Source organism: Stenella coeruleoalba (assembly GCF_951394435.1).
Source record: "Stenella coeruleoalba genome assembly, chromosome: 9".
In the NCBI taxonomy this organism is placed as follows: Eukaryota; Metazoa; Chordata; class Mammalia; order Artiodactyla; family Delphinidae; genus Stenella; species Stenella coeruleoalba.
The window spans coordinates 30,403,388-30,413,511 of NC_137155.1; positions in this window are offsets into that span (position 1 = coordinate 30,403,388).

The window sequence follows — 10,124 nt, forward strand, 5'->3', positions numbered from 1 at the left end:
TAACTTTTCCAATGTCACACAGCTAATAAATGATATAGGTATGATATGAACACCAGCAGACTGGGTTCAAGACCCAGACCCAACCCAAGACCCAGAATCTGTGCTTGTACCACTATATTATGCTGCAGCATTTTATTCCCCTGCCTACTATACACCTCTACTATTCTATCTAAAAGATACCTTAAAGTTACCATGTTCAAAACTGAACTCCTGATTTTGTCCCCCAAACCAACTCCTTCCACAGCGTGATGGGTATTGTGGATTTGTTTGCTCTACATCTACCCCAAGCTCCTTCTAAAGTACCTTCCAGGGCTTCCCTGGTGGCGCAGTGGTTAAGAATCTGCCTGCCAATGCAGGGGACATGGGTTCAATCCCTGCTCCGGGAAGATCCCACATGCTGCGGAGCAACTAAGCCTGCACGCCACAACTACTGAGCCTGCGCTCTAGAGCTCACGTGGCAAAACTACTGAGCCCTTGCTCCGCAACAAGAGAAGCCACTGCAGTGAGAAGCCCGCACATAGCAACGAAGACCCAACACAGCCAAAATAAATAAATAAAAATAAAATAAAGTGCCTTCCAGTACTGCAGAGGCTGGAAAGCTAAAAACTACATTGCCCAGACTTTCTTGAAGCTAGAGTTCCAGATGTCAGTTAGGTTTCAACAATCAGTTGCAAGACCTGAATTTGGAACTGATTTTATGAGGAGAGGCAGGGCACATGCATTTCTTTACTAATGAGGAGGAAGTGGTAGAGCTCTGAGGCCTGCAGAAGTCAGGGTGGCTTCCTAGCTTAGCAGAGGCAGCTTGCTGACTCTGGCTTGGTCGTGAGACTGAGAGTTGTTCCTAGAAGCTCAGGGTAGAGCCTCTATTGTTACATCATTTTATACTCTGAAATGTCTTTTTCTGCTTCAACTAGAGTGACATTTTCTGCTAGAATGTATTCTGTTCTCTGCAGCTGAACCTTGACCGATGATGTAGTCTGCCTTCCCTCAGCAGCAATTCTGTTCTTCCTGGATACGTATGTGTGTCAAAGTTATTTAACTGTACACGTTAAATATGAACAATAATTTATTATTATTTATTACTATTTATTATGCCTCAGTACAGCTATTAAATTAAATATGAAAATGAAAATATGGTCCATTTGAATGAATTTTTATGTATGATGTGAGGTATGGCTCAAAGTTCATCTTTTGCATGTGAATATCCAATTGTTCCAGCACCGTTTGCTGAAAGACTACCCTTTCTCTGCTGAATTGCCTTCAGATATTCGTCAGAAATCAGTTGTCCACCTCTGCTTAAGGACCTGGTATTAACCAGCCCTGGGAAGCCACCATGGTGCACCCTAGGGACACTATTAAGGATGCTATTGAAGGCATCACATGTACACTAGAAACTCCTCTGATCTCAGCACATGGAATGGTTAGCCTTGTCCTGAGCAGCTGTTTGTTTGTGTTCTCTTTTTAGGAAAAAAGTCAGGGTCACTATGGGCTCATCACTCATTGCTGCCTTCACGCTGTGAGGAAACCTAGAGGCCCCTGTGCCACCACCGCTAGAAAGCGCAGAGCCCGTATTGCAAGCATGTTGGTGACAGTCCTCACTCTTGGCTCCATTTTATCTTTCCTGCTCTCACTTTCCCTTTTTTTTTTGCGGTACGCGGGCCTCTCACCGTTGTGGCCTCTCCCGTTGCGGAGCACAGGCTCCGGACGCGCAGGCCCAGCGGCCATGGCTCACGGGCCCAGCCGCTCCGCGGCATGTGGGATCTTCCCGGACCGGGGCACGAACCCGTGTCCCCTGCATCGGAAGGCGGACTCTCAACCACTGCGCCAACAGGGAAGCCCTCTCACTTTCCTTTTGCCCTAGTTTCCTCATCTACTTGTTTAAAGTTTTATCTTACTGTGAATATTTTTGTAAGTCATCTCATATCCTTTCTAGAATAAAGTTATACCTGAATAAATAACAATTGTTAAAATAAATTAAGTCCTACAAGATCAAGCACCTTCTTCCCATAAAATTCTTATAACATAAGAAGATTTTTCCAGGACCTACTCACTTGAGCAGTATCATTCACAGGGGCATTCTGGCACAACAGTGAGTGGGGGCAGTCCCTTGGAGTCATGGGATTTGCTCTGCAAGGGCCCGAGCCTGGTGTTGAAATGCCTCCAGGCCAGCAAGTCCTGTGACTCTGAGTCAGCTGCCCAGGACTCCTGGAGAGAAGATCATTACCTCCCTCTTTGTCCTTCTCAAAAGTAAAACAAATGCCAAAGAACTCACTAGCCACTGAGCAGATAAATGACCAGCATCTTTTCTGATGCCCAAATTCAGCACAATTAGTTCAGCAGGTGGGTTCTGCTTTGCTGCACCAGCTATGCAGGAAACAGGGAGCACAGAAAGCCAGCCACTAAGTTAACTCACCTTGCCTGTGGCAGACTATTTGAAATATTGCAGGAAAAAGGATGGATGAGGGTCAGGTATCACATTATTGAAGTCTGATGAAGCACCATAATGTTTCAGGCAGCATGAGAGAGAGAGCAGGGTCTTCTCAACCTCAGTCACCCTTGTACCACCTTCCTGATTTTTGTCATATCTGTGTACTTTTTATTGTAGTTTTTACTTAATATTTATCTTTGGATCTACTAGTGATACTTTAATCTCACCCTAAGCAATAGTACTCATGAATTCAGGAGTTTGATACGCTAGCTATGTTTTTTTCTATCTGTAGAAAAATAATCTACTGTAGCTATAGAAAAGTAATCTATTGTAAAATAAATATTGGAAACCGGTTGAAATTTAAAAATGTGTTCACATACCTCCAAAAGTCATCTCAGGTACCTCCAGAGGTAGACGTGCCACACTCTGGGACAAACCAGAGGAAAACAATCCTGGATCTCATAGGACTGCAGAAAAGTGTTGGCTCCAGTGGGACTTGGGGGATCAGAGAATCTGTTCTTTAAAAGAGTCATATGTGGGACTTCCCTGGTGGTCCCGTGGTTAGGAATCCCCTTTCCAATGCAGAGGACGTGGGTTTGATCCCTGGTATGGGAACAAGATCCCACATGCCTCGGGGCAACTAAGCCCGTGTTCCTCAACTACAGAGCCCACGTGCACTGGAGCCCACGCCACAACTAGAGAGAAGCCCACGCGCCGCAACAAAGAGCCCGCGTGCCACAAGTAAGACCCGACACAGCCAAAATAAATAAATAAATTTTTAAAAAGGAAGGAAATTAAAAAAAAGAGTCATATGTACATATGTGCATTATTATAGACTGAGACATTGAATACCATAAATGTAATTCACCACCCCCCAAATTAATCAAATCAGCAAACATTCGTATATTGATTCACCTTCTTTTTTGTTTGGCCACACTGCATAGCATGTAGGACTTAGTTCCCCAACCAGGGATCAAACCTGTGCCCCCTACATTAGAAGTGTGGAGTCTTAACCACTGGACCGCCACGGCAGTCCCTTGATTTACCTTCTTAATTAGGTAATGGAAATAGGCCAGCTGGGGTTTCTTCTGCTTCAAGCCTTAGTTATTTTCTTATTTTCTTTTTTTTTTTTTAATTTAGTTTCGGCTGCATTGGGTCTTCGTTGCTGCACATGGGCTTTCTCTAGTTGCAATGAGCAGGGTTACTCTTCGTTGCGGTACGCAGCTTTCTCATTGTGCTGGCTTCTCTTGTTTCAGAGCACGGGATCTAGGCATGCGGGCATCAGTAGTTGTGGTACGAGGGCTCAGTAGTTGTGGCTCGTGGGCTCTAGAGCGCAGGCTCAGGAGTTGTGGTGTACGGGCTTAGTTGCTCCGCAGCACGTGGTATCTTCCCAATCCAGGGCTCGAACCCCTGTCCCCTGCATTGGCAGGCGGATTCGTAACCACTGCACCACCAGGGAAGCCTGCTTAGTTATTTTCTTACTAGAAATTTTGTTTCAAGTTGAATAACTTTCCTTTTGAGCTCCTCTTCTAAATCTTGTGAGTAAATGGGAATTAGGGAGCTATGTAGTGATAAAGTACTACTTTCACAGGATAAAGAATCACTCATGTATGCAGATCTAGAAAAAAATGAGGCTTTGGAAAACCAAAATAATCACAAGGCAGGGACTATAACTTGTACATCATTCCTGATTCTGTTTTGAAGCTTCTGATAAAACTGAGTCTTTAAAACAAATGTGTTAACTAATGTCAATAGTGCAGCGTTTGTAACACCCTTTAGAAAAAATGCTGGCAGTTGTAAGTTCTCTCTATATTTTATGAGTAGTACTTAAAAAAAAATTATTTATTTGGTTGTGCTGGGTGTTGAATTGTGGCATGTGAACTCTTAGTTGCGCCATATGGGATCTAGTTCCCTGACCGGGGATTGAACCCGGGCCCCCTGCATTGGGAGCACGGAGTCTTAGCCACTGGACCACGAGCGAAGTCCCTATGAGTAGTACTGATACTTGTTCATTCAGTTTACTAAGTGCCAGTAAAAGAAAGTTTCGTTTACAAAATATCAGCAAATGTGACCCGAGGGAAGACCGTATTCCAAAGGGGGCTGGGATTTTCCCTGGGAACCCGTGTGGAGTTGCAAATGCTGAGGGAGAGGGGCAGGGATCCCATCAGAAAGGGCTAGGAGAGAGAATATTTTCAGTCTGTGTTTTCGCTCTCTGCTGGGCATGGGGGGAGAAGGAGGACAAAGAGGACTTTTGTTGTAAGGACGGGAGAATGGGGTTGGTGGTGTTTGGTCACGGCACTGAGCATGTACAGGCACAAGAGAAAAAAATGCAAAAACAATTTTCCACAAGTCAAGGAAGAGAAAGCTTATTTATCAACAATAAAAGGACAGGAAGGGGCTTCCCTGGTAGCGCAGTGGTTGAGGGTCCGCCTGCCAATGCAGGGGACACGGGTTCGTGCCCCGATCTGGGAAGATCCCACATGCCGCGAAGCGGCTGGGCCCATGAGCCATGGCCACTGGGCCTGCGCGTCCGGAGCCTGTGCTCCGCAACGGGAGATGCTACAACAGTGAGAGGCCCGCGTATCGCAAAAGAAAAACAAAAAAAAGGACATGAAGTGTAATCAAGTATTAACTGCAGACAGATCTGGATAGTGTTAGAGCTGAGTTCTAGGACTTCTAAACTGAAGCTAGCCCAGAGAGGTTTGTAAAGACATTATTTTTTTAAAAATCAGGCATCAGAAGCAGAAAGAACACATGACATTCTGAGAGATGCTGCATTTAGTTAACCAGAAGTGCTGATTTATAGCTTCAGAGTGATGGGTTGGCAGGATAAGGGCATTGTGGGACAGGCAAGGCCAGTACCACAAAGCAGGGGATCAAGACAAGGGCTAAGACATCAGGCATTGGTCTGGGGGTGCTGTCACCTCCTTGAGGATGGAGGTTGGAGGGATGTGGTAGAGGCTCTCTCTGCAGCTTGGGTCATAGCAGCTCTTAGACAATGGCAAAAGAAGGCAAATGGGAAATTTCAAGGTTTTTAACAGTTCCTGCGAACTGTTATGGTGGAAACAGAGGCTACAGGGCAGAACAGATTAGGAGAAAGTTGCCTCCCCCTGCACCTCCAGGTCACCCAGAGAAATTAGAAGGCAAATGAGACTTCCATAGAAATTTGAAGCTTTTTTTTCTTCTAATTTTAGGTTAAACTTCATAGAGCTCCTTTCTTGACAGCTGGACTACATTTAGTGAACTGAAGACAGTGAAGACAAAGTCTAGACATTGCAGCCTCCAGTGTCCCCTCCCCCCTTCTCTTCCACATAGTGGTCACAGGAACATACAATGTGACATGTTGGTGGTGTGATGGAAAGATCCTCAAAAACACAAAAAGCACAATTCAGCAGTCATGAGCTCTATGAGTTTGGTGAAGAAAGAACTGTGTGAGTATGAGTGTGTATGTAGGTGGGCAAGGTCTAAGAAAGTGCATCCTGGCATTATTTATGTTAGTAAATTGCCAGAAAAATCCAAATGTCCATTAGCAAAGGAGAGGTTAAATAAATAATGATACATTCATGCAATGGAATACTATGCAGCCATTAAAAAGGAGACCTTTGTATCAGAGTTTGGTCAGGACATCAGAAGAGCCTCTGTGTATTCCATGACTGATCCAGGATGGGCACATAGCCCTGAGCAGAGCCAGAGAGGCTGTGGGAATTTTGCTTGGAATCTTTTTTTCTTCACTGACTTTCAGAGAAGATGTAGAGTCTGGAGCTGTGGCAGGAATGTTGTCAGATGAAAAGGGAGCCTGAAAAGAAGCCTAACTGGTAGCGAGACCTTACCAAGGACAGTTTCAGGCGAATGGCGGGTGGGAGACAAATGGGTTGAAGAGTGAGAGGAGACTGGGCAGAGGAGGGGAGCCACCAAGTGAAGCTAACATTTAAAGACACACGGCTGTTACAGGGAGTAGAGAGCTGGAGTGGTGGCGAGAAGATGAGATGGAGAGCATTTTGCATTTGTTTCTCCACCCCCCAAGCAGGGAGGAGATGCTACAGCATGTGTGACATTTATGGGAGACTCGGTGAAGGGGGAGTGGATAACTGGTGGTGTCAGATAGCATGTGTGAAGGGCTGGACTTGGAGTGCAGAAGAGAATGACCAATGTCTTCTTGGATGGCTTCGAATTCTCTGTGAAGTATGAGGAGGGGTCATTCTTTCAGAGAGAAGATAGATTAGGCGACAGTGGAGAACGGCTTAGTTGGGAACAGTGTAATCGAGTATTACCTGCAATCAAGTATTAACCTTTCGGTACTGCCCGAGCCCCCTGGAGGAACTGTGTGGATTTCTGGGCAGTGTCACCGAGATCGTAGATCGTGACTCACAGCGCAGCTGTCTGTAGCACCACTCTGCCCTGCAGGTGTGTTGGTCACAGGAGACAGCCTCCCTGGGTTTCAGGTTGGCCAGGCAAGTACCTGGAGGAAGGGGATGCAGAAGAGTTGCAGTTACATATCTTTAAGAGTGATTGACTGATAGGCCATGGGCTCTAAGCTAGATAAGGAAGCATGTGAGGTCAGGAGGTGCCTCAGTCACTTGGGGATAGTTCTTTCTCCCTTAGAGTTTCATTTTCCTCTTCCTTTAGCAGCTTGTTAGAAGCTGCTTGGCCAGTTAGAAGGCTAGGGTTGTTTCTTAAAGCCATCCCTGTCCAATTCTGCCCCCACCAGTGAGCTGCCTAAGGTGGTACTTTCTGCCAAGAAATTTTTTTTTCCTTTCTGTTTTGATGAGATTCCGCTGTTTGGTCAAGCACAAAAACTGGCCTGCAGGGCAGATGGCATCTTCAGAGCAGTTGGGAATCCTGTCTCTCTGGGTCTCTGGATTGTTCTTTTTGTTTTTTGAAGGTAAAAGAAAAGTTTTATTTTTCTTACTGTTAATTGATCTAACAAATATCAGTCTGCTCAAAATAATAATAGCAACAATGTATCTGATTATGTATGCATATGGATGTATTATATATATATACAGATCTCTGGTTTTGATGAAAAAAAGCACATAAGACCTGAGGCAATGTCCATACAGGACTGGTCCAGGGGCTCACTGGAAGGGACTTACGGCAACGCTGCTGGTCAGTCTCCCAGTCTTCATGGCTATTACTGCTGTATATTTTCAATGACAAAAAATTCATCATCTATTATCCTTTGAAATGCGAATAGGTTATGTCTTCTGTCTTCAGCACCTACATGGTGGGGAGGAAAGCGGAGAGGGATAAATCAATAAGACTTTTCAAAGAACAATTTAACAAACTCTATTAAAATGAAAAATTTTCAACTCAGCACTTTTGCTTCTTACAAAACATTACCACAATGCAAAGATATATGTTCTAGAATGTCCTAGTGAAGGACTGTTGGCCCATAAATAGGGGCCTGGTTAAGTAAATTAAGCAATGGACACACAGTGGAATACTCTATGGACTTTGAAAACAGTGAGGTCAGCCGTTCTCGCCTTTTGAGATGGCCCGCCCCCTGTATGTGGAGCATGTTTCTGCTGGGGCCACTCTCGCCTTTTGGGACAGACCGCATTCTGCCCATGGAATGTGTATCTCTGCTTTCAGTTTATTATGGCTCACTCTTGAATTCTTTCCTGTGCGAAGGAAAGAATTGATGGCCCAACCCAGGGACTCACCTGGGACATGACCAACCTCTTGTGCCCAAGTTTCCTGCAATAATTTTACAAAGGAAGAGGAAGAAGGTGGTCTTTTCTCCCTCCCCACTTTTCCTTTGATTATAAAAATGTAGCCCACTTAGTTCTCGGGGCAGAGCTCTCTTGCTTGCCTGCTTCTATCCTTCATAAGCATCCTATATTAATAGATCTACTTATCTAAAAAAACAAAAAACAGTAAGGTAAATCTATATGTACTGACATGGAAGGTTCTTCAAGACGTTCTGTTCAGTGACAAGATGCAAAATAGTATGATAGCATCGATAATGATAATACCTATCAGAATGTGTATAAGGAATAAAAATGGAAGAAATGCACACAAAAATGTTAAAGACCATGTTATTGGGAACGTGGAGTATAATTTTCACTTTATGTATTTCTATGTGGTCTGAATTCTCTATAGTGAACAAGCATAATTTTAGTGAATAATGGAATTATTGAACATAATTTCTCTCCTAAGGATGTTACACTCATTACTGATCACACAATCTCTGGGTGTTGAATATTACCTATTCTACAGATAAGAGGATTAGAAAAGTTAACCTGCCCAAGCCCACATTTAGATCATCTAAAGAGATAATCTTTTCAAACTCTATATCATAAAGTGAATATAGTCTTCCCAGGCTCCGCTTATCTCGCTTTAGAAGCTCACTTCTGGCCCTTTGAGCTATTTCTCCTTCCCATTATGATTTCACTTCCCTCTCAAAACTATTAAAATTCATTTCCTCTGGGAAGTTACCACAGGCTCATGGCTCCTCGTGACTCCATTAACCTTACCCTGTAGCATTTTGATATACTCACTGCAGTGCTTTTGTATATATGTTACCATTTGAATTTGATTCTATTCTCCTTCATCTTCATCTTTGATGATGAGCTCCTTGATAGACTTGACACTTTGTTTAGAACTTCCCATAATCCTTCAGAGCCTGTTTCCAAACCTCAATAGGTCTTAGGACTGAATCCTTAGTGTAACATTTGCATTTGGCGGGTCCTTAATATGGATGATCAACAATTCCTATAAATCAGGCAAACTTTTTCTTACACAGAACTGTATGTTTTCTCTACTGAATTATGTAAATGTCCCTCAGTTGAATAGCTTCTAAATTAATAGATAATTCCAGTAAAGTCATGTCCTCTTTTGAATTTTTTTTTCTTGGTATAGGGGAGATGTGAATCATATAGAGTCAGTAGAAGGTTTCCAAATGGAAAAGCTTGACAACCATTGTGATAAAAAAATATCAGTGGCAGAGAATTCCTCTATTTCTCCACTTCAATGCTGACAGGACTAAATGCTGTTTACGTTATAAATGACCAAGGAAATAAGACTAGACTTCCAGTTGGTTGATAACATATGGTTGAGAAAAGAGCCTCAAGGTTATCATATTGATTCTAGATTATCTTCCTTGTCTGGTGTAAGTAGAGAGACAAACACATATTCTTACCCAAATAAGTGAATCAAATGTAGTTTCCATTTTGCTCCACAAATATTTGAATGTGTACCTTTAACATTTCATTAGCAGCAAAAATAACATGGTCTACATCCACAGTCAGTTGTTCTTTAGAGTAGTTTTACTCCTTGTACTTCAGTACTTGAATGAATGGAATCTTCAGAGTGGAATATTTAATTCAAGACTTGGAAACAATTTGACAAACTAGTTGATTCATAGTGATCACTTCAGAAATCTAAAAGCTACTCGATAATACAAAATTGAGGGTGGGAAAGAAGGCATTCCTTTTTTTGTTTTTCTAAATTAAACCTTTAAAAATTTGTAAACTTATTTCAAGTACATGGAAAAGTACAGAAAAAATATAATGAATAATTATGTACTCATCACCCACTCTATAAAATTTTACTATTGTCATATTACGTTTAAATTTTTAAAAAGTCACAGATATAAAGCCCCCTGTATATGCCTCCTAAATCTCATTTTTTTTTTCCCCCACCCTGAACAAGCTCTATTCTGAATTTGGTGCTTATTATTCTCATGCTGTTATTC